This window comes from Triticum dicoccoides, chromosome 4A (assembly GCF_002162155.2).
Source record: "Triticum dicoccoides isolate Atlit2015 ecotype Zavitan chromosome 4A, WEW_v2.0, whole genome shotgun sequence".
Taxonomy (NCBI): domain Eukaryota; kingdom Viridiplantae; phylum Streptophyta; class Magnoliopsida; order Poales; family Poaceae; genus Triticum; species Triticum dicoccoides.
The window spans coordinates 102,712,427-102,737,883 of NC_041386.1; positions in this window are offsets into that span (position 1 = coordinate 102,712,427).

The window sequence follows — 25,457 nt, forward strand, 5'->3', positions numbered from 1 at the left end:
TGGCTATGGAAATGCCATAGTAGGTAGGTATGGTGGCTGTTTTGAGGAAGATATAAGGAGGTTTATGTGTGAAAGAGCGTATCATATCACGGGGTTTGGATGCACCGGCGAAGTTTGCGCCAACTCTCAATGTGAGAAAGGGCAATGCACGGTACCGAAGAGGCTAGCAAGGATGGAAGGGTGAGAGTGCGTATAATCCATGGACTCAACATTAGTCATAAAGAACTCACATACTTATTTCAAAAATCTACAAGTCATCAAAAACCTCGGTACTACGCGCATGCTCCTAGGGGGATAGATTGGTAGGAAAAGACCATCGCTCGTCCCCGACCGCCACTCATAAGGAAGACAATCAAATAACACCTCATGTTTCAAATTTGTTGCATAAAGTTTACCATACGTGCATGCTACGGGACTTGCAAACCTCAACACAAGTATATCTCAATTTCACAACTACTCAACTAGCACAACTTTGATATTATTACCTCCATGTCTCAAAACAATCATCAAGCATCAAACTTCTCTTAATATTCAACACACTCATAAGAAAGTTTTATTATTAATCTTGCATACTAAGCATATTAGGATTTTAAGAAAATTACCATGCTATTGAGACTCTCAAAATAATCTAAGTGAAGCATGAGAGATTAATAGTTTCTATAAAACAAATCCACCACCGTGCTCTAAAAGATATAAGTGAAGCACTAGAGCAAATTATATAACTCAAAAGATATAAGCGAAGCACATAGAGTATTCTAACAAATTCCAAATCATGTATGGCTCTCTCAAAAGGTGTGTACAGAAAGGATAATTGTGGTAAACTAATAAGCAAAGACTCAAATCATAGAAGACGCTCCAAGCAAAACACATATCATGTGGCGAATAAAAATATACCTCCAAGTAAAGTTACCGACAGAAGTAGACGAAAGAGGGGATGCCTTCAAGGGCATCCCCAAGCTTTGGCTTTTAGGTGTCCTTAGATTATCTTGGGTGTGCCATGGGCATCCCCAAGCTTAGCCTCTTTCCACTCCTTGTTCCATAATCCATCAAATCTTTACCCAAAACTTGAAAACTTCACAACACAAAACTTAAAGTAGAAAATCTCGTGAGCTCCATTAGCGAAAGAAAACAAAAGACCACTTCAAGGTACTGTAATGAACTCATTATTTATTTATATGGGTGTTATACCTACTGTATTCCAACTTCTCTATGGTGTATAAACTAATTTACTAGCCATAGATTCATCAAAATAAGCAAACAACACACGCAAAACATAATCTGTCAAAAACAGAACAGTCTGTAGTAATCTGTAGCTAGCGCAATATCTGGAACCCCAAAAATTCTAAAATAAATTTATGGACTTGAGGAATTTATCTATTAATTATCTGCAAAAATAATTAACCAAATAGCACTTTCCAAATAAAAATGACAGCAGTTCTCGTGAGCGCTAAAGTTTCTGTTTTTACAGCAAGTTCAACAAGACTTTCCCCAAGTCTTCCCAGCGGTTCTACTTGGCACAAACACTAATTAAACACAAAAAACACAAACAAAACAGAGTCTAAATAATTTATTTATTACTAAGCAGGAGCAAAAAGCAAGGAATAAAAATAAAATTGGGTTGCCTCCCAACAAGCGCTATCGTTTAACGCCCCTAGCTAGGCATAACAAGCAAGAATAGATCTAGGTATTGCCATATTTGGTAGGCAATCCATAAGTGGCTCTCATAATAGATTCATAAGGTTATTTAATTTTCTTTCTAGGAAATTGTTCCATGCCTTTCCTTAACGGAAATTGGAATCTAATATTTCCTTCCTTCATATCAATAATTGCACCAATCGTTCTAAGGAAAGGTCTACCAAGAATAATAGGACATGAAGGATTGCAATCTATGTCAAGAACAATAAAATCTACAGGCACATAATTCCTATTTGCAACAATAATAACATCATTAATTCTTCCCATAGGTTTCTTAATAGTGGAATCCGCAAGGTGCAAGTTTAGAGAGCAATCATCAAAATCACGGAAACCTAACAAATCACACAAAGTCTTTGGAATCGTGGAAACATTAGCACCCAAATATCATAAAGCATAGAATTCATGATCTTTAATTTTAATTTTAATAGTTGGTTCCCACTCATCATAAAGTTTTCTAGGGATAGAAACTTCCAATTCAAGTTTTTCTTCATAAGATTGCATCAAGGCATCAACGATATGTTTAGTAAACGCTTTATTTTGACTATAAGCATGAGGAGAATTTAGTACGGATTGCAACAAGGAAATACAATCAATCAAAGAGAAATTTTCATAGTTAAATTCCTTGAAATCCATAATAGTGGGTTTAGCAACATCTAGGGTTTTAATTTCTTCAATCCAGCTTTTATCAAATTTAGCATCAAGATCAGCAAATTCAGAATTCTTGGAACGCCTTCTATGTAAAGGTGGATCATATTCAGTCCGATAATTATCAAGATTCATATTGCAAAACAAAGATTTAATAGGGGACACATCAATAACTTTTAGATCTTCATCATTATTTTCATAGGAACTAAAAGAACACGCTTTTATAAAGGCATCTTTCTTAGCACGCATCCTAGCGGTTCTTTCTTTGCACTCGTCAATGGAAATTCTCATGGGTTTGAGAGACTCATTGATATCATGCTTAGGTGGAATAGATCTAAGTTTTAAAGAATCAACATCAAGAGCAATTCTACCAACGTTCCTAGCCAAATCTTCAATCATATCATTAAAATTCTTTTGCGTAGTAATAAATTCTTTAATATTAGAATCAAAATCAGAGGGCATCTTATTATAATTTCCATAAGAATTGTTGTAGGAATTACCATAATTATTAGAGGGATTACTAGGATAAGGCCTAGGATTGAAATTTCCTCTATACGCATTATTACCAAAATTGTTCCTACCAACAAAATTCACATCCATAGATTCATTATTATTCTCAATCAAAGTAGACAAGGGCATATCATTAGGATCTGAAAAACACTATTATTAGCAAATAATTTCATAAGTTCATCCATCTTTCCACTCAAAACATTAATTTCTTCTATCGCATGCACCTTTTTATTAGTAGATCTTTCAGTATGCCATTGAGAATAATTAACCATAATATTATCTAGGAGTTTAGTAGCTTCTCCTAAGGTGATTTCCATAAAAGTGCCTCCCGCGGCCAAAATTCAATCCGGCATAAAAATTTTGTATGATCATCCACAAATTTAAACCATGAGTAGGGCAATTACGTATCATTAATTTCATTCTCTCCCAATCTTGTGCAACATGTTCATGATCAAGTTGCTTAACGTTCATAATATCGTTTCTAAGAGAGATGATCTTAGCGGGAGGAAAATACTTAGAGATAAAAGCATCTTCGCACTTATTCCATGAATCAATACTTTTTAGGCAAAGACAAAAACCAAGCTTTAGCACGATCTCTAAGCGAAAAAGGAAATAGCTTCAATTTAACAATATCATTATCCACATCTTTCTTCTTTTGCATGTCACACAAATCAATGAAGCTATTTAGATGGGTAGCGGCATCTTCACTAGGAAGGCCGGAAAACGGATCTTTCATCACAAGATTCAGCAAAATAGTATTAATTTCACAAGATTCAGCATCGGTAAGAGGAGCAATCAGAGTGCTAATAAAATCATTATTGTTGGTATTGGTGAAGTCACACAATTTAGTATTATCTTGAGCCATCACGACAAACAAGCAAACTAACACACAAGCAAACAAAAAGCAAGCGGGCAAAAAGAGGCAAATAGAGAAAGAGAGGGAGGATAGAGAGAGAGGGCGAATAAAACGGCAAGGGTGAATTGGGGGGAGAGGAAAACGAGAGGCAAATGGAAAATAATGTAATGCGGGAGATAAGGGTATGTGATGGGTACTTGGTATGTTGACTTTTGTGTAGACCTCCCCGGCAACGGCGCCAGAAATCCTTCTTGCTACCTCTTTTAGCACTACGTTGGTTTTCCCCGAAGAGGAAGGGATGATGCAGCAAAGTAGCGTAAGTATTTCCCTCGGTTTTTGAGAACCAAGGTATCAATCCAGTAGGAGGCTACGCGCGAGGCCCTCGTACCTGCACAAAACAAATAAATCCTCGCAACCAACACAAATAGGGGTTGTCAATCCCTATAGGTCCACTTACGAGAGTGAGATCTGATAGATATGATAAGATAATATTTTTGGTATTTTTATGATAAAGATGCAAAGTAAATAACTAAGTAGTAGGAGATCAATATGATAAAGATAGACCCAGGGGCCATAGGTTTCACTAGTGGCTTCTCTCGAGAGCATAAGTATTCTATGGTGGGTGAACAAATTACTGTTGAGCAATTGATAGAATTGAGCATAGTTATGAGAATATCTAGGTATGATCATGTATATAGGCATCACGTCCGAGACAAGTAGACTGACTCCTGCCTGCATCTACTACTATTACTCCACTCATCGACAGCTATCCAGCATGCATCTAGAGTATTAAGTTAAAAACAGAGTAACGCCTTAAGCAAGATGACATGATGTAGAGGGATAGACTCATGCAATATGAAGAAAATCCCATCTTGTTATCATCGATGGCAACAATACAATATGTGCCTTGCTGCCCTTACTGTCACCGGGAAAGGACACCACAAGATTGAACCCAAAGCTAAGCACTTCTCCCATTGCAAGAAAGATCAATCTAGTAGGCCGAACCAAACTGATAATTCGAAGACACTTGCAAAGATAACCAATCATACATAAAAGAATTCAGAGAAGATTCAAATATTATTCATAGATAGAGTTGATCATAAACCCACAATTCATCAGTCTCAACAAACACACCGCAAAAATAAGATTACATCAAATAGATCTCCACAAGAGAGGGGGATAACATTGTATTGAGATCCAAAAAGAGAGAAGAAGCCATCTAGCTACTAACTATAGACCCGTAGGTCTGAAATAAACTACGCACACTTCATCGGAGAGGCTATGGTGTTGATGTAGAAGCCCTCCATGATCGATGCCCTCTTCAGCGGAGCTCCGGAACAGGCCCCAAGATGGGATCTCGTGGATACCGAAAGTTACGGTGGTGGAATTAGGGTTTTGGCTCCTGTTCTAATCGTTTGGGGGTACGTGGGTATATATAGGAGGAAGAAGTACGTCGGTGGAGCAACAGGGGGCCCACGAGGGTGGAGGGCACGCCTGGGGGGGCAGGCGCGCCCCCCTACCTCGTGGCCTCCTGTTAGTTGGCTTGACGTAGGGTCCAAGTCTCCTGAGTTGTATTCGGTGAGAAAATCACATTCCCGAAGGTTTCATTCCATTTGGACTCCGTTTGATATTCCTTTTCTTCGAAACCCTTAAACAGGCAAAAACAGCAATTCTGGGTTGGGCCTGCGGTTAATAGGTTAGTCCCAAAAATAATATAAAAGTGGATAATAAAGCCCAGTAATGTCCAAAGCTGTAGATAATATAGCATGGAGCAATAAAAAATTATAGATACATTGGAGATGTATCAGTAGTCCATTTGAATCTCTAAGAAGACAAATATTTGAGTTGTCACTTGTTGAAATCTCTAGAAAGACAAATACTCTGGAGTATATTTAAGAACCGAGGGGGTAGTGCACAGCCGCATGGGAGACTCAGACCGGTCGTTGCGCCGCATTAATAGTGAGTAATGTGCAGTCAAATCATAAGCCCCACCTTTCCCACTGTAAGTTGCTCGGAAGAAGCAACCATCAATATGCTCTTCTTTGAATCCGCTCATACTACTCCATCGTCACTGTTTATAGAGCGCGCTTCAGAAAAAGAGAAAATCTCTGGGACCAAGGCGTCTAGCGATCGGCCTGAAAAATAGTATTGGTAGTTATAGCATGACGTCTATTAGTAGAGGAAATAATGCGTACAAACATGCATGCAGTGCTTCCACCCCGGGTACACACATGCATGCACTTACTCCACTCCGTAGTGCTACATCGAGAGAAAATTGCGGTTACCATGCCCTAATTAATTGAGCATTAAACCAAACGCGTCTAAAGTCTCTCTGGTGGTGGAAATGCATTGAGAGAAATGCATCATAATGAAGCTGCCCTGTAAACTGTGATTGAGGGAGGAGTAGTATGAAGGTGCAAAACCAAGTACGCGTATGGCCAGTCGGTCAACGCACCTCCTCTTGGCATATCACTAACATGTGGGACCGGAGTGTGAGCAAACCGATCTCAATTGACGGCAAAATGACCAACTCACCATTCATTGAGAGAGACAAGGAGCAAGAACACACAAACGGGCTCGCACGGAGGCCAAGATATATTCGAGCATGGTTGATCGATATCATCTTTACATGTTGGGCTGCCGTTTTCCGCCCTTCTCTGGAATAAAAATGTACTTTATTAGAGATTAAAAAAATAAGAGTACAGAGGCTCCACCATGTGGTTCTAGTAGTAGTACTACTCGTACTACTAAAGCTTGCGCTTGGCTCTTCGCCTCTTCGTGAAGTCAAACAATGATGGTACTCCGCATGTTCGGTACTAGTATAGTGTATGCCTCTGGCAATCTGACACCGAATGAACTGATGCATGTCCACCGCCTGGGCGAGGGTACGTTGCATTAGTCAAAAGGCGTAAGCGAGCTTCACCTTGTCCTACAAGCTTCTCCTTGTTCTGCGAGTTGATGGGACACACCAACAAGTAGTGCTAGTCCATACTCCCTCCTTTCAGGTTAATATGGCTTAATCTTGTTTGCGGGTAAATGAGAGAGCTTTATTCATATATAAGCATTATTAGGATGATCAGCCAAGACACTGGTCACTAGGAAGCGAGGTACCCCGCAAAAAAAGAAGTAGGAAGCGAGGTGTTTCATCAAGCCAGCTCTCGGCCACATTCAAAGTGCAGCAAGCATGGTTCGCACAAAGATACGCCGCAAGGTTTGCTGACCTGTTTACATGCTGAATAACGAAAAAAGAGGAAATATTATCGAGCACTCCTATTTGTAACAGGATATGGGCCAGAATTAAGTGAGACTTGTGGCGAGTGTTCCATGCAATCAACTTCCATTATCACATGCGAGAACCCTCGAAGAGAACCAAATGTGTTGAAGATTGCTTTATCACATTTTAAAAATATAATAAGAGTGCAGATGCTCCTCCATCCGGTTCCTGGTACTAGTATAGTACATACCTCTATAGACTATAGTAGTAGTACTAGTACTAGTAAACTTTGCGCTTGGTTGTTCGCCTCTTCGAGAAGTGCAACAACAATAGTACTAGTACAGTGTATGCTTTTGACAATCTGACACCGAATTAACTGTTGCACGTCGACAGCCTGAGCGAAGGAGAGCTTGCATTAGTTAAAAGTTTCTCCTTGTCCTATGAGCCACCACGCGCAAGCTTCTCCCGTGATGCAAGCTTCTCCTCATTCGGCAAGTTGACGGGACACAGCAAAGTAATGCTAGTCCATATTGCCTCCTCTCCGGTTAATATGGCTTAAGTTCAAACGAGATAAATACACTATCTGTCACTATATATTTGTAAAAATAAAGCCAGTGGACTTCATAATATGCTCATTGCGCTCAATATATACATTTTCTGGTGTTCATACGGTCACTAGCTCACCCTGGCTGAGTATGTGTGTGCATGCACATGTAGGTTGATCACTTGAGCATGACCGTGTGTGTTCCGTCGTGTGCTCAGACATGCATGCATTAGGGCATCGCGCGCGTTTTTGCGTCCATGTGTACGTGTGACTGTTGCATACACGTAGGGGGAGTATGTGTAGGGGCCACTAAAGGAGCAGTCAAATCACACAGTAAGTTAGTCGGAAGAAGCAACCATCATTTCACTCTTCAATGACACGTACGCAATATAAAATGGTTGATATGGAGAGAAAAATAAAACCACTATATATATACACTAGCAGGAGCCTAACTTACAAGCCTGCTTGCTTGGGTTGCTCTCTTAACAAGCATAGAACGACGGTGGCCACACCGCTGGTCACATAACCGGCCTCATCCCGCAGCTGGGGGAAGGGAACAATGTTCTGCATAGACGCGGTCGACATTGATGAGGGAGAAAATCCACAGTCGGTGCGTCCCAATCGGGGGTCACCGCGGCATGGGCTAATGTCGCGTCCCAACCGCCTTCTAGCTACAGCCCGACGTCCGTTTGGAAAATATTAGTGCATGTCAACAAAAATTATACTAGTATCGATGTTCCGTTTCGAAAAAAGCATATAAGCTGTTACTTCTTACCCAAAGGATCTTTATATCCAACAGACACAAAATATCCATTCGACTGTTTGAAATTACTTTCACTCCTGATCTGATGTCGAGGTAATTGTTGCATCGCCACCAAAACCCACCATCTCTTAAGCTAAAGTAGACCGAGCTAACCCCTATATTAGCATATTACTAAGATAAACAGAAGGCACTGTAGAATCATTTAGGACGTGAGCTTGTCAATCTGAATGTGGAGGGACACCAGCTTAGCCCCAGCCAGCACCTTGGGCGGAACTGTGAAGTAGGTCAGCTCCTGCACGGCGACGTTTCCGAGATCCCTGCTGCTTGTCACCTCCATTTCCACCTTGACGGCGTCGGTCCTGCCTTTGGGCTCCCTCGGCGGGCCGTTCGCCCACAGCTTGGCCACATAGTGCGGCAGTGGGGACGCCGCTCTGATGCAGACGACCGACACGGCGATAGGCGCGCCTATGTAGAGCACGCCGCTCACCAAGGAAAATGCACGGTCGTGCTCCTCCACGAACAGCAAGAGCCGTGGCTCTGATAGCGGCACTTGCAGCCGGAGCGCCTTGCCGTACTGGATCATGTGCACGGGCATGGGTTGCATGGTGCTGATGTGGTGGGAGAGCACTGGCGGCGGGCCTTCGTAGCCGCAGACGGGCACGGGGCATTTAAAGGGCACGAGCGGACACACACTCTGGTGATCGGCGAGCTTGTGGTAAGTGACGTAGAGCACACAGCCTTCGTGCGGGCACTCCACCCTCACCGAGGAGAGGACGGCGTCCACCACCGTGTTCCGCACGTCGAAGCCACCGCCGTGCTCGCACTTCTGGCACTGCCGTTGGTTCCCGGGGCGCTTGACGCGGCAGTCCGCGCAAGCCAGGTGCCCTCCCTTGCACTGCACAAATCAATCGAACAACACATCAATCAAGAAACCTGCACCTTGCTCGATCAACCAAACGGATGAGGTGTATACGAACCTCATACACTAGAGGCTTTAAGGGGCGGAGGCACAAGGGGCAATGGAGCAAGTTGAGGTCCATCGAGACCATAGAGAGCTCCATCGTCGGGTCCTGTTCCGTCTGCATGATCTCGCCCTCCTCGTGCACAACCATCTCTCGCTTTATTAGGGCCGGGGCATTACAAAGCTTTACCGTCACATACTCATACTACTTCAAGGTGCATTAAATCAACACATGCAAGTATCAAAAGGAGAGTCACAGCATGCATGCATGTGTTGTAGTTAATGCATCGGTAAATGCAAATTATTGAAATATATCGAGTGCAGTGCTTTGATGTGTCGCATCAACTCGTACAAGACCGAGAAGTTTGATTACTACAACATGCTCTCGCCTTAACCGCACCTGCCTTTGGCTGCATGACAGGTGGGCCACCGACCTATTGGGCCCACCTATCATGGACGCAAAGGCAGGAGTAGTAAGTCTATGAAGCTGCGTCCCTCCCTCGCCCATGAGCGTGGTGGCTGGCAGGACTAGGAGAAGCTTTTTCGTTCGCTACATGCTCTCCCTCTCATACGCGGTGGACATGCAGCAGTTCAATCAGTGTCAGATGGCCAGAAGCATACTGTAGTACTCCTCCACTGCAGTAGTACTCCCGAAGAGGCGAAGAGCCAAGCGCAGCCTGGACGCTCGTGTGGCAGTTTCCTATGTAGAGTAGTCTAGGATAGTGTGTACCGTGCCTGTAAGCTTAAAATTGTTGGGGTCGGCTCCATGCTATATTTTTTGATTAAAATAATCTTCTGGCCCTACCTGTCATCCTAGTGATTCTAGTTTGCACGCTCATCTGGTCAAGACAGGAATATATATTTTAATTTGTGGTGGGGTAAATGTTAGAGGTTGCAGCAAATGGAGTATTGTACACTGCGGGTCTTTCAGCGTCAACTCGTACAACGATGAGAAGCTTGATTTTACTACTACTACACGCCTTCTCCCTCGCCCATGCGCGCGGTGGCTCGCAGACGAGGACATGCTTTTGCTTATAGTACTACAACAAGCTATCCCTCCTGCTCGTGGTGGATGGACATGCAACAGTGGATTCGATACTATAGAAGCAGTAGTAGTAACATCATTGTTCGTCTTCTCGAAAAGGCGAAGAGCCAAGTGCAACCCGAATGTGGCAGTTGCCACCTTGTAGCATGCATATAGCTAGGCTCTTGCATGAGACAAAATTGCTATGTGAGCCCACTATTGTAGTACTCCCTTCGTTCGGAAATACTTGTCATCAAAATGAATAAAAGGGGATGTATCTAAATGTATATTAGTTCTAGATACATCCTTTTTATCCATTTTGATGACAAGTATTTTCGAACGGAGGGAGTACTTACTAGTATAGCCCTATAAACCAGAAAGGAGAATTTGCCTTTCTAGAGATTTCAACAAGTGACTGGACTACACCGAGACGGAGTACATATGGAGCAAAATGAGTGAATCTACACCGTAAATAAATATGTAGTTCTATCATTTTCCTCTCAGCCTTGGTCGCGGTGCACAATATTGAGTACACTAGTACTATCATCTTGAAATTTACGAAGTCACCATAGGCACCTCGTCGTTGACGGGAACGTCTCCTGACACGCGATAGACGCGAGCGGCAGTCGCCTCCATAGGTGCATGAATGCCAAGGAGGGAGAGGGTAGCGGTTCCTGAGACGTTGAACGGTCAATGATGCATCCTCAAATTACTCTACATGTAGAGGGAATTAATTGGAGAAGCAGAATAGAGCCAGCACGATGTGAATGCAACAGAGTTTGGATTCTCATATAAAGGCGCCCCACCAATCCAAATCCATCTACTCCTTAGTCTCTGCGCAACACTGCTCACTCCAATCCAAGACCAAGTGACCAGAAGCCAGAAGCACCTATGGAGGCAATGGTCACGAGCGACAGTCGACTTTGCCAAATCATCCAAGGCGTCGTCCTGCGGCCCCGCACCATGCACCATTTCCAGACGGTGCTGGCGACCGCGGGCGTCGTAGCCCTCGCCGACGCCGGCTTCGCCTCTCGCATGGACGACATGATGGTCAACTCCATCCACAAGTTTGCCGCCGTCAAGAAGCGTGTAGCGAAAGCTCCTACTAGTCCTTCCAGCCACCATGCTCATGCACGAGGGAGGGGTGCAGCTTCATTGACTTACTGCTCCTGCCTTTGCGTCTATGACAGGTGGGCCCAACAGGTGGTTGGCCCACCTGTCATGCAGCCAAAGGCAGGTGTAGTTAAGGCACCGGAGCTCAGTCCGCGAGGGAGAGGGCGTTGTAGTAATCAAACTTCTCGGTCTTGTACAAGTTGACGCAACACATCAAAGCACTGCACTCGATATAAGTCCTTTTACACATTTCAAATGGACTACTACATATGGATGTATGTAGACATATTTTGCTTTATATGTAGTCACTTGTTGCAATCTCTAAAAAGACTTATATTTGGAAACGGAGGGAGTACAACGCATGCATGCATGCCGTGACTTCCCTTTTGATACTTGCATGTGTTGATTTGATGCACCTTGCCAAATTTTGTCTATAAATTTAACTAACCAAATTTTCATGCATGTCACAAAAAATTACGGGGCTGTTTGGATTGTGACTATGTTTGTCTTATGTTGCCACATTATTTTTCCCACACTTGCCTAACTTGAGTTGATCAAATTGTTAGACACACTTTGGCTTGCCTAAGGGAATCTTGCCACACTTTTTGTGTCTATGACATGTGGGGTTCACTGCTAATAAAAAAATTCTTGTCTTAGATGTGGCTAATAAAAAAGACTTATATTTAGGAACGGAGGGAGTAGAAAATATAAATAATAATGCATGTTGGGGAAACCCATGTTTCCGATAATTTTAGCCGTGGGCTTGTTCACAATTTTTACAAGGGGGTGGTTGTTCATTTAATGGAGGGACTTGTACTAGACTTGAACGATACAAAGTGGGACCTGGCACACCATAACACCACTTGGAACAAGCGAGTAGCTATCTCAAAAAAACAATCAACAACTAAAAAACGGCGACCTGGCACGTAGTACACAATTTTAAACGATTGTTTTGATGGAGTGAAAAAGGAAAACTACCCCACTACATATATATAGGCTGGAGCCTCCGCGCTTGCTTGCTAGGGTTGCTCTATTCACACACTCTCATCCTCTCCAGATCTAAACAAGATAGGGGTGGTAACACTGTCTTTCTCCCTTCAAAAAACACTGTCTTTATATCCTCACCGCTGGTTATAGATCCGGACATATCCCCCTTCGCTGGTGAAGGGGAGGAGGGGTAGCGTTTAGGCCGTCGTCGACAGCGAGGGAGGAGACCCACTACCGGCCGCACCGTTATCTCTGGCCGAGCCCTGGCGCGGGAGGTCCTCCGATCCCTTCGTCGTTGCCCTAGTGTGGGCGGATCCGACCTCCCGCCGCCCACCTATCCATATCCCGATGACCTTCAGGTATATCTTCCTTCAAAACCGCCTTAGGTCTACTTCCCCAGCTCGCTACGTCGCTGCATGTGCATCATTTTCTACCTCTCAGCCCCTCTCGATCGGATGGTCCAACGTCACCTATTTTTTTCATGGAGTCAAATCTTGTACTTGGTTCAAACAAGAAGGGGTTGTTTGGTTTGTGACTAACTTTGCCAAAGGTTGCCACACCTAAGGTTATGCAAGTTTGACTAACTTAGGTGAGTGTTTGGTTCAAGCCACACCTTAGGCAAGCCACACTTGAGCCCCACATGGCATACACACAAAAAGTGTGGCAAGATACCCTTAGGCTTGCCAACTTGTGGCTTTCATTTTGATGAACTAAAAACTTAGACAAGGTTGGCAAAAATGTGTGGCAAAATATGGCAATACTAGGCCTAGAACCAAACAGCCCCTAAACTTAGGCAAGGTTGGCAAAAATGTGTGGCAAAATATGGCAATACTAGGCCTAGAACCAAACATAGTACATTGGACTTGGTACAAACAGGAAGGAAAGAGGGTGAAAGTAGTACAGACTGGTCATCCAACCGGTCTCTTGGTCGAAAAGGGAAATATAGGGGTAACGCTGAACACAGTGGTATGACCAGGACTAGATTTGCTATCCACACATAGGAGTAGGTGGCTAGAGTGAAAAAATGGGACCAACCCAGATATGTTTCTTGGATTTTTGTTTCTCGGGGCAACAAACTATGAATCATCACTTTATGCCCCAGTTTTGGTACATGGTGCTGGACTGCTGGTGCACCCACTGTCCCATGCCCTTATACCAAATATTTAGCTATTCTTAATCTAATGCCCCTGGTAAAAATGAAGCCATCCCACTTTTATAAGCCATGACAAGTTTAGCCAAATGTTTTTGCCTGTAATTGTTTGAGACTCTGACTGTTCCTCTGTAGCTTTTTGTGTAAATAGGGATATCCATTTCACCTGGTTGCTGTTGTGACCTTTTGGTGCACTGCACAAAATTCTTCTTAAAAGGTCCTCTTAAAAGCAGTGACTTTTGTGTTGTTTAACTGGAATGTCAGAATGGAACAGTTGGTTCATTTCGGTGGAACTGCACAAAGGGAGATCTGTGTTCCAATCCTCATCATTCATGTTGGCACCATAACCTTCATTTAGGTAAAAATGATATTTAATGCATGTGTTCATCTCTATTTTGCGACTGCCATGAGAAAATAATGATATTTTTACTAGTACACTTGTACTCCCTCACTGACAAAACCAATTCTGAAATAGAAGGCCAATCATGTACTTGGTTTCACCAACTGGTGAGGAGAATGAGAAACAGAGCATGAAGAGGAGGAAGAAGAAGAATAAACGGTGCCAAGGCGATCTTGCTGAAGCTAGAGGCCTCAGTTGAGGCCATTCAAGGGCTCCGGCAATGACTACCTTACATGTGAGATGATCCTCCAGGGAGCCCTTCCACTTCTGCTGTCTCACTTAATTAATTAGGAGTACTTAAGTGCCACTAATTTATTGCTGCCTAATTTTCCTATTGGAGTTAAACAAATCTTTAGTAGCACCCTATGCTGAATCATGTACGTGTGTATGTTTGTCTATGGAGGTGAATCATGTGGTGGAGCAGGGAGGTAATATTATTAGTGTCATGACATAATAATGCTATTGTTTTGCATGTCAATTTATTGCCATTGGTTCAATGAGGCAATGTTTTGCGTATTTTCCATCGTGAATTTGATGCTACTGTTAGAGTAATATGCTAATGTCTTTCTATCCTTTCTCACTAAGCTAATGAAGGTTTCACCTTGTTCCTACTTGTGCAAAAAGGGATCATGTTGTGCCAATCATACATTTTAGTGGAACTACACAAGACAATACAATGAACTGTATCCCAGCCTGTGCTTTAATTTTGCTGGAAGTTCTTGATAATCTTTCGATATAATCTCAGCACTGGTAAACAAGAGTGATTTCAACCATACATTTGAAGTGCACAAAAATATATACTATTGAGTGATTCCAGTGAGTGCTTTATCATCTCTTATGGGACTACATGAATAAGCTTTTTTCCTTAGGTTGGTACGGGCCTAAGGCCTTCATCCATATTAGTTTGTTGTCATCTCTATTTGTATCGTGCTACTGTCATGAGAAACTCCTTTATCTTTGCACGTTAAATTTTTGCAACCTATGATACATGGCAATGCTTTGAGTGTTGAGCTAATTGGCACTGATTAAATAAACTAATACCTCTCTTTAAGCAAGACTACTATGTTGCTAACTTTACCCATTAAGATAATGAGGGTGCTTCTATTTGTTAGTGTATGTTTCATCAACTAGTCCCACTATTATAGTAATCTCACTCTCTCAATATATGTGCCAACAGGGATGCTCGATTTTGGTGGAACTGCACAAAAACTTTGGGTGCTTCATTGCCTCGACTGCTTCCGTCCTTTCCTATCAGTCGCTAATCTAGGCCTGCTTTCTTCCTTTGCTATCAGTCGCTTCGCTCATCTCGGCTTCCAGCCAAAGGAAAAAGTAATTGATATCTACCTCACACAAGTTGGTACTGGTCTTTATCCTGATTATTGTGCTTGTCATGTATTGGTAATTTGGTATCGAGCTACTATTTGCCGATTTTATAAAGGAGTAACTTGGAGCCTGAACTCGCAGGCTAATCATTGCATTGGGTGATTTCAGTAGAACTGCACAAAAAGATCAGATGGACAGATACTTATGCTGCTGCTATGTACTCCAAAGTTCACTCAGACAAGCATCGATGTTGACAAGAAGTGCATATATTCATTCGAGTATCAACCGGCATCAACCATTTGTCAAACTCCAAGTATTAGGAGAGTGAACACTAAAAATACTGCTTGGTGCATAGCCCAGAAAAACACAGTCCAGTCTTTGGTCCCAACTTGTGCCCTTTGGTTATCGGCAGATATGGTAGCGAACTGTATGGCATGGAGTCTAAAGATTCCAGACAAGTTGGTTGACGCGTATATTCATTTGGCACTTAATCAGTCTGCATGCCAGGGATGCTCCATTTCAGTTGAACTGCACAAAAATTTTGGGCGGTTCATTTTCTCAACCGCCTCCTTTCTTGTCTGCGATCTAGAATTTTGGCGAGCTACAGGACCAGGATGAGCCAGTAAACTAGTTGGATGAAAGTAGTGGCCAAGTTGCTCAAACCTCCCTCAGCACGAGGCCACTATTTGAGGATAAACCTACAAGCAAAGTTCAGATTGTCTGTGCTGCCTCTTATGTACTCGAAAGTTTACTCGTACAAGCATTAATTTTAGCAAGAAGTACCTCCGACTAAACACCATTTACCAGTCTGCAATGTAGAATTTTGGCGAGCTACAGGACCAAGATGAGCCAGTAAACTAGTTGGATGAAAGTAGTGGCCAAGTTGCTCAAACCTCCCTCGGCACGAGGCCACTATTTGAGGATAAACCTACAAGCAAAGTCTAGATTGTCTGTGCTGCCTCTTATGTACTCGAAAGTTTACTCGTATAAGCATTAATTTTAGCAAGAAGTACCTCCGACTGAACACCATTTACCAGTCTGTACCCTAGGTAATTAAAGTTCGTCCATGGATTATATTGGCTGTGATATCAATCATTTGGATGCATAAACATACTGAACATGTGTGTATCTGAATCTTTTTATGAATTATCTATGAATATTGTTGTGTGATCTATCAATCATTTGGATCCATAGGTATGCTGCACTTGTGTATATATGAATCTTTTGAGTTGTTGATAGTGAATGTTGGCTATGAATATGAACGTGTCCTGTGAACCTGAGTTTGATACGAATGTTTACCTTTTATGTTGTGCTTGGGTGTGAACTTGTTAGTATGCCTACTATGGGGTATGTGACGTGTGGGTGTCAACGGCACACCTTCTTCCCGAGAAGAATTGCACCTGCTTTGTTAGGGTAGCAACGGTGCATCAGCTCTTTTTAATCTTTTTGCTCTGTCTTGCCCCCTCCCCCGCTCAACCCCTGCCGTAATGTTTTCGGCCTCAAAACAAACATAGTACTGCGTTGTTTTTGGGGCTTGATGAAAAATCGAGTGCTGGTTTCTGTAGGTTGGCCCGCCCAGCAAATGGGCTGCTGGTCCACCACGGTCTGGGAGGCTAAAAATACAAGTTGTATGGTGCATAGGCAAGTAAAAAAACGCCATCGAGAGCCATCCACGGAAGAAGAAAAAATCACTCCTGATGTGCTTCTTCAGTTGTGCCGCCGGCCCCCTCTATAATCCAGTTCGCTTGGGGATCTGGTATCATTTTTTTCCAAAGGGCGAACAAGTATCAGCTAGGCCTAGGTTTTGTATTTAAACATGCGTATCCCACGACATACGGTGACAGTGGTTTCTACTTTTTTTAGGTCCATACCTATGGGCTTTTTCTTAAAGATCGGCAGCACAATGTATTTTTTTAACCACATTATATATATTTATATTATTACTATTATCGTATATTTTATAGAGACTTATGTATACATTATAAAAACATCCCACGTGTTATTAACTTATAAAAGTAAATGTTTAACAGAAGTTGGCAAGGAAAATCTTGGTTGTTTTTGACTCACAGGCAAGGAAAATCCTGGTGATTGCATACAAAAGCTCGCGAAGTTTTTAAGGACCAATGTAATAATAACACGCTCATTTTTATTTTGAGCAATAACTCGCTAATTTGTTAATTATGTATATAAAAAATGTGCCTCTCCGGTTTATTTTTGATATTAATTGCTCCTTCTAACATAACATTATATATATAATGAGCACAGCTAATTCGTGTATTTGAAGGAAGTGCAAATGGGCTGGGATATCTTAGATAATATAAATGGGCCGCATTGATGCGAAATTATTTGTTCACCCAGCCCAGCAAATGGACTGTACATTCTAGAAAACATGGGTTAAATATATGCCACATTTTTGCAGGCTCACATGTGGGCCAATAGGTTGAAGACTACGCAGGGCGTTGTCACCTTGGTCGGAATGCACCTTCAATCTCTAGTATTCTTCCTCCAGCGTCGTCGGGACCGCCTGGTTCGGCCTCCGGCGGCTAGCGGCTCTGCTTAGCACGCATCGCTGCGAAGCGCTACCCCACCGCCGGCCAGGCTATCCCTCCACCCCTCCACACCTCCTGTTATTCTCCACCGACTGCAGCCCCACGCCACACCAGAACCAGTTATAACCCTTCTCCTCCACTCAATCTGCGACTCCACTGCCGCGTCTTCCCATCTCCTAGTCGTTCCCGCCCGGGGCCTCGCCGCCGTCCACCGCCTCGCTACGCTCAGTGCGGCGTGGTCAACAAACGAGAGTCATCGGAAGAGGAATGTACATGGAGAGCCTGACGTCTGGGACCCACGAGGTCCATGGTCGCACCCAAGGAAAGTTCCTCCTTATTAAGCTGCAAAAAATGTTTCCTCCACCTGACAGTTGGGACCCACCGGCTATATCTTTGCATGGAAGGAAGTGCCTCCTTGTTATGCGAAAAAAATTATTCCTCCCGTTGACAGCTGGGACCCGTCAGATTTGGTGGCTGACTTGTGGGCCTACTAAGCGGACGTGTACGCAGGGCTTTGTCAACTTAATCAACAAATGATTCTAGCAGCTGAACCATTGGATGTTAATCCAACAGCAGTGCTCCTTCTTCAACCTCTTTTCTTGCTCCTGTCTCCCATGGGCGGCCCCGTGGCTGTGCTGCCGCGCACCTGAACCAGTCAAGTTTCCCACTCCTCTCCATCTGCGACTCCACTGCCCCGTTTTCCCCATCTCCGGGTCGTTCCAGTCTGGGGCCTCGCCGTTGTCCACCGGCGTTTGGTGCGCTTGGCATGGTGTCGTCAACGTGGTCAACAATCGAGAGCCATCGGAAGATGACTGTATGTGAGAGGCTGACAGTGGGGACGCACCATGCCCATGGACGCATGCATGCAACGGAACGCGGCGTGGTCAAGGAACGACTTCCATCGGAAGTGTACTATACATGGAGAGGCTGACAGCTGGGTCCACAGCCACAGCAAGGAAGTGCCTCCTTATTACGTGGAAAATAATGATTCCTCTACCTAACAACAGGGACCCACCGGACGGGCCACCGTATTTTGTGAAAAAAATGTTTCCCCCTGATTGCTGGGACCCACCGGACGGGTCACCATATTTCGCGAAAAAAACGTTCCCCTCGCTGTCAGCTCGGACCCACCGGAAGTGCCTCCTTATTATGCAGAAAAAATGAATACTCCCCCTACTAGCTGGGACCCACCTTGGTGGGAGGTTGACTTGTGGGCCTACTAAGTTGACGGGGACGGAGGGCTTTGTCAACTTAGTCAATATGAACGATTCTAGCTCTAGTGACTGTACGATGTCCATCCAACGGCCGTAGTGCTTCTTTAACCTCTTGTCTTCATGCTCCAGCCGCCCAAACCAGCGTCGGTCGTGTCGCGTGCTCCTGCCTCCCGTGGACGGCTGTGATGCCGCGGAGGCCTCACCGCCCCTACTACTCCCACCGCTGGCCAGGCCATCCCTCTACTCACCCACTCCCCCTGTTATTCTGCAGTGACGGCAGCCTCACACCGCAGCCGAACTAGTGAACCCTCGTACTCCTCTCCGTGCGGGCTTCTACTACCGCGTCTTCCCTGGCTCCGTGTCGTCCCCTTCCTAGGCCTCACCATCGTCCACCGCCCTGGCGCTCTCGGCATGGCGTGGTCAACATGGTCAAGGAATGACTTCCATCGGACATGGACTGTACGTGGAGAGGCTGACAGCTGGGTCCACGGCCGCAGCAAGGAAGTGCCTCCTTATTACGCGCAAAATAATTATTCCTCCACCTGACAGCGGGGACCCACCGGACGGGCCACCGTATTTTGCAAAAAAAACGTTTCCCCCTGACTGCTGGGACCCACCAGCTACATCTTCACACGCAAGGAAGTGCGTCCAGGCAAAAAAAATGATTCGCCCCCTGACTGCTGGGACCCACCAGCTACATCTTCGCACGCAAGGAAGTGCCTGATAGTCAGGACCCACCTGGTCGAAGCGTATGTAGCGTTGTCACTCTGGTCACGAACATGTACGTACATACTGGTCGATGTAGAGGCACGCACGTGTCGTAGTAGAGGCGCGCACGTAGCATGTACACGTACGTACAGCGCCAGTGTGCAAGAAAGAAAATACGGCCACGTACGTACATATGGGCAGGGTCTCAAATGCCTACTCGCGCATACGTACGGCCAGGGCTTGTGTACATGGCTGGGTCAAAACAGAGAAACTGCGTCATCGTCGTGTTCATGGGGAGCCAACCGGCTGGGTCGGAACGGAATGCGTCGTCGTGTTCATCGGGAGGGCTTGGATGGAACAGCCGATGGAAACGAGGCCTGTCGTACCGCAGAATGGAGGAAACGGCCTTGTGTTCGACCGGCCATGGTCGAAACAGGATCCTGTTCATCGGGAGGGGTCTGGTGTACCGCAAAACGGAGGAAACGGACCTCCTACGGTCAAAACGGGGGTCCTGTTGATCGGGAGGTGTCGGTGTCGGCGTTCTGGGAATGGGGGTCCCCAGACTTGCCTGCCTGCGGCCCACAGCGTGGCGGAGCCAGCAGGCCGTACGACCCATGTTCATCAACAAGGCACCCAAGACCCTCGCGAGGGGCCAAGCCTCGCGAGGCGGACGACACAAGACCTCCGCTGGAGCGGCCTGGTCTGGCAGGCTCGCGAGGAGCGGAGATATCAAGGTGGGGCAAACCTCACGAGGCTCTCGTGACGTGAGCCATGACGATCGACACCAGGCGGGCGCCAGCGCGCGCAGCGTCCTTGCTTCCTCTTTGGTGCAAAGGGGTCAAGCGTAGCCGCGGAGTACCGAGGCATCAGGCAAAGGTTGCCATTTCGGTGGAACAAGACCAAGACCATGGACTGCAAGACGGAGGTCATCGTGGAGCCCGAGACGGGGTCACCACCAGAGCTTTGTGCACGCGAAGACCGCTTTTGTCAGCATAGCTTGTACTAGTTGTCCCCCTTCAAATTAGCCCGCCATTGTTGGCTCCCTTCCCGCTCAATATTTGGGAAGAGGACCAGGGCCTCTATAAATAGGACTAGCCACCATAAGAGAAAGAGAGAGAAGGAGAGAGACCTCACCAGGGATAGAGAGACTTCACCAGACCCAGAGAGACACACAAGTCCGAAAGCACAAGAACACCTCAACCTCAGGAGGCTGTTCTTCCCCTTGTACTGTTCATCATCTTCCCAAGAGGCAATCCACCACCACACTGGAGTAGGGTATTACACCACAACGGTGGCCCGAACTAGTATAAACCCCATGTCTTTCTGTGTTGTGGGTTCGTCGAGTTCGTCTGCAAGATCTTAGCGAGCTAGAGCGTGGATCGGTAGGAGGGAAAGACTTCGTGCGCACCCCAGTGTTCGAACCTTAAGGGTTAGCCGGAGCCCCACATCCGACTTTTGGCGCGCCAGGTAGGGGTGCGCCGGGGCTTCTCTCCACCAACCAGTGCCCTGCACCGCTGCACTACGCTCCCATGGCAGGTGCCCCGCCACCAACCTCTACGGCCAACACCAGTAGCAGGGATTCTGGGTACCGGGCCCTGGCCACCGCTCTGCGGCAAGTGCAGTGGCCGGCCAAGTTCAGGTCGGAGATGCCGCCGCGCTACGATGGCACGGCAGACTCGGCGTTGTTCCTGCTAGCATATGAGGAGGCCGTCCTCGAAGCCGGATGCGATGACAAGACCATGGCAAACTTGTTCCCCCTGGCGCTCGCCGGCGAGCCGCGCACCTAGCTGCTGAACCTACCAGGATCCACGGTGACGTCCTGGGGGGGGAACTCCGCGACCTCTTCGATGCGCGTTACACGGTGCCGGCACACCACGCAGTCGCGGCACTGCTAGGTGGCTCCCAAGCACCTCCTTCAGATCGCCATGTCAAGCCTTTCTTCTGTCAGATTGGGGCAGCCTGCAAGCGCCCGGGGGCTCCGCCGGGTTGGGCTGCACCGGAGGCCGACCTCACCTTCGACTCGGAAGACCACCCCGACTCCATCGCCGACTCCAGGATGCTCCCGGTGCTATGCACGCCCACCATCTGCAACGTGGCCGTCACCAAGACCCTCATCGACGGCGGCGCCGGCCTCAACTTGCTCTCCGTGGAAGCCTTCAGCCTTCTTCATGTGTCGCTCGAATGGCTCAGCCTCAGCAAGCCCTTCACAGGAGTGGGTGGTGGAGCTGCTCACCCTCTGGGGCAGATCCGCCTCCCTGTCACCTTTGGCACGTGAGACAACTATTGCACCGAGCTGGTGGAGTTTGACATCGCTCACATTGGTCTCCCGTACAATGCCATTCTCGGGTACCCGGCTCTCGCTCAGTTCATGGCGGTGACTCACCCGGCCTACAACTTCATGAAGATGCCAGGGAGCAAGGGCATCCTCACCTTCAAGGGGGGCACTAAGGAGGTCGTGACAGCGCTCAGGCTCGCCTTCAAGACCGCGGCAGCGGCACAACCAGCCGGCGCCGGTGCACCCGAGGCCAAGGAGACCGCGCCCACCAAGAAGAGGCAGTTGTTCACCCAAGACAAGGCGGAGACCAAGCAGGTGCCGATCAACAAGGACGGGTCTTCAGGAACCACCTTCACCATAGGAACCGGCCTTGGCCCGAGACAAGAAGAAGCTTTGCTGAAGTTTTTGCGCGCGAACAAGGAGATACTCGTGTGGGAGCCCAATCAGCTGGTAGGCGTCCTAAGAGAGGTAATCCAGCATCATCTAATGGTATGCCCCAACATACGCCCCGTGAAGCAGCAAGCAAGACGGCAGTCCACTGAGAAGTAGGCCTTCATCGTCCAAGAGACACGCAAACTAGAGGCGGCAGGTACGATCCAAGAAGTTCGATACCCCGAATGGCTGGCAAATCCCGTTGTAGTACCGAATAAAGGTGGGAAGGAACGGATGTGCTCGACTTCACCAACTTCAACAAAGCCTGCCCCCAAGATCCGTTCCCCCTTCCGCGCATCGATCAGATCGTCGACTCCACCGCCGAGTGTGATTTGTTATGTTTCCTGGATGTGTTCTCTGGATACCATCAGAACAAGATGGCGGTGGAGGATGTGGAGAAGACGGCCTTCTTGCCACCATGTGGGGTGTACTGCTACACATGCATGCCTTTCGGCCTTTGCAACGCGGGCGCAACCTTTCAGCGGCTGATGCACATCGCCTTGGGGCGGCAGCTTGGCAGGAACACAGAGGCCTACATTGATGACATAGTGGTCAAATCTCGCGAGGCGAGGACGTTGATTCAAGACTTGGAAGAGACCTTTGAGAGTTTGCGCCGGGTGATTTGAGGCTTAACCCGGAGAAGTGCGTGTTTGGCGTCCCCTCTAGCAAGCTGCTGGGGTTTCTCGTATCCCATAGAGGGATCGAAGCGAACCCGGAGAAGATCAAGGCCATCGAAGACATGAGCCCACCACAGGCCCTCAGGGAGATGCAAAAGCTGGCAGGACGAGTGACCGCGTTAGGGCGTTTCATCTCTAAGCTAGGCGAGCGCGCCTTACCCTTCTTTAAGCTCATGAAGAAGAAAGGCCCCTTCGAGTGGACCCCGGAGGCTGACCGGGCCTTCCAAGACCTCAAGGAATACCTCACCAGCCCCTCGCTGATGGTGGCGCCGCGGCCTCTTGAGCCTCTAGTACTCTACCTCGCCGCCACCTCGTACTCTGCCAGCGCGGCGCGGGTGGCGGTTCGGGAGGAGCGCAGAGACAAAGGTGTGCCGCGCCAAGCCAGAGCTAATGCATCGCAGGGTCAGGAAGGCACACCAGAGCCATCAGCGGAGGAAGCTCAAGCTCGGCAGGGCAGCATCGCGGAAACTCCTGAGGATGGCCAAGTCTCAGGAAGCCCTCCACCTCAAGATGTGCCACAATCTCCGCAACACCCGAGCCTCAACAGTGTGCCAGCCCTTGTCGAGCACCCGGTGTACTTCGTCAGCACCGTACTGCGAGACACAAGGGCATGCTACCCCATGCCGCAAAAGCTCATGCTCGCACTCTTGGTGGCCTTGTGCAAGCTGCGACACTACTTCCAGGGGCACCCCATCAAGGTCGTCTCATCTTACCCGTTGGAGAGGGTACTCAGGAGCCCAAACTCAGCCGGAAGGGTCGCTGAATGGAACATTGAGCTGCAAGCATTCCAGCTAGAGTTCAGCACCACCAGGGTCATCAAGGGAGCCGCGCTCACCGATTTTGTGGTGGAATGGACAGATGCCCCAGCTCTTGAGGAAGGAGAAGACCGGTCCACCTCCCCAAGAAGTGAGGCACCAGATGGTTGGGTCATGTATTTTGATGGCGCCTTTGCGCACCAGGGCGCGGGGGCTGGAGCAGTGCTCATCTCTCCCACTCAGGACAAGCTTTACTACGCCATGCAACTTTGCTTCCAGCACGGCGAGAAGGTCTCCAACAATATTGCAGAATACGAAGGCCTCATAGCCGGCCTGAAGGCTGCGGCGGCTCTGGGGGTGAAGCACCTTACCGTCAAGGGCGACTCGCATCTCCTCGTCAACTTCTCCAACAAAGTGTACGAGCCAAAGGATGAGCACATGGAGGCCTACCTTGCGGAGATGCACAAGATGGAAAAGCAGTTCTCAGGCTTGGAGCTGCAGCACGTACCCAGGGGCACCAACAAGGAAGCCGACGACATCGCTAAGAGAGCATCCAAGCGGCAACCGCAAGAGCCCGACGTCTTCGAAGAGCGGCTCTTCAAGCCGTCAGCTACGCCACCTCTCTCAAGCACGACTCAGCCTCGGGAGGAGCTCCCACAACCCCCGGCCACGGGAGCACCAGCTTGCGGCCCAACCTCAAGAGCTCGGCTACTCTTGGTGCTCGAGCCCCAGGAGAAGTGCTGGACCAAGGAGTTTAAGGAGTACCTGATGCACGGGACACTGCCGGAGAAGGAAGAGGATGCGGAGCGCGTGGCTCGATAGGCCACAACATACTGCATTAAAGACGGCGAGTTGACGGCCGAACGATTTCATGCTGCACTGCATCTCCAGCGATCAAGGGAGAGAGCTGCTGATTGACATACATGGCGGGGACTGTGGACATCACTCATCAACGCGGACCCTCGTCGGCAAGGCCTTCCGCAGCGGATTCTATTGTCCCACATCACTCAATGATGCAGCCGAGCTGGTGAAGTCCTGCGAAGCGTGCCAATTCCACGCCAAGCAAATCCATCAGCCTGCTCAGGGCCTCCAAACCATCCTGCTCACATGGCCGTTCGCGATCTGGGGGCTAGACATCCTAGGCCCGTTCCCACGAGCGCCAGGGGGCTACCGTTATCTCTACGTCGCCATTGACAAGTTCACCAAGTGGGCGGAAGTGGAAGTCGTCCGAACCATTCTAGCCGGCTCTGCTGTCAAGTTCATCAAGGGCCTCGTGAGCTGCTTTGGGGTCCCCAACCATATCATCATGATAACGGCTCGCAGTTTACTAGTAACCTCTTTAAAACCTAATGTGCTAACCTTGGAATGCAGATTTGCTACGCTTCGGTGGCCCACCCCATGAGCAATGGTCAGGCTGAGCGTGCCAATGCTGAGGTCCTGAGGGGCCTCAAAACCAGGACCTTCAAGAAGAAGCTGGAGGCCTGCGGCAGGGGCTGGCACGACGAGCTCCAGTCCGTGATGTGGTCCATCCGTACCACCGCTACCAAGCCAACGGGCGAGACCCTGTTCTTCCTCGTCTACAAAGCTGAAGCAGTCCTCCCTCACGAGGTCAAGCATCGCTCCACGCGGGTTCTGGTGTTCGACGAAACGCAGCAGGACGCA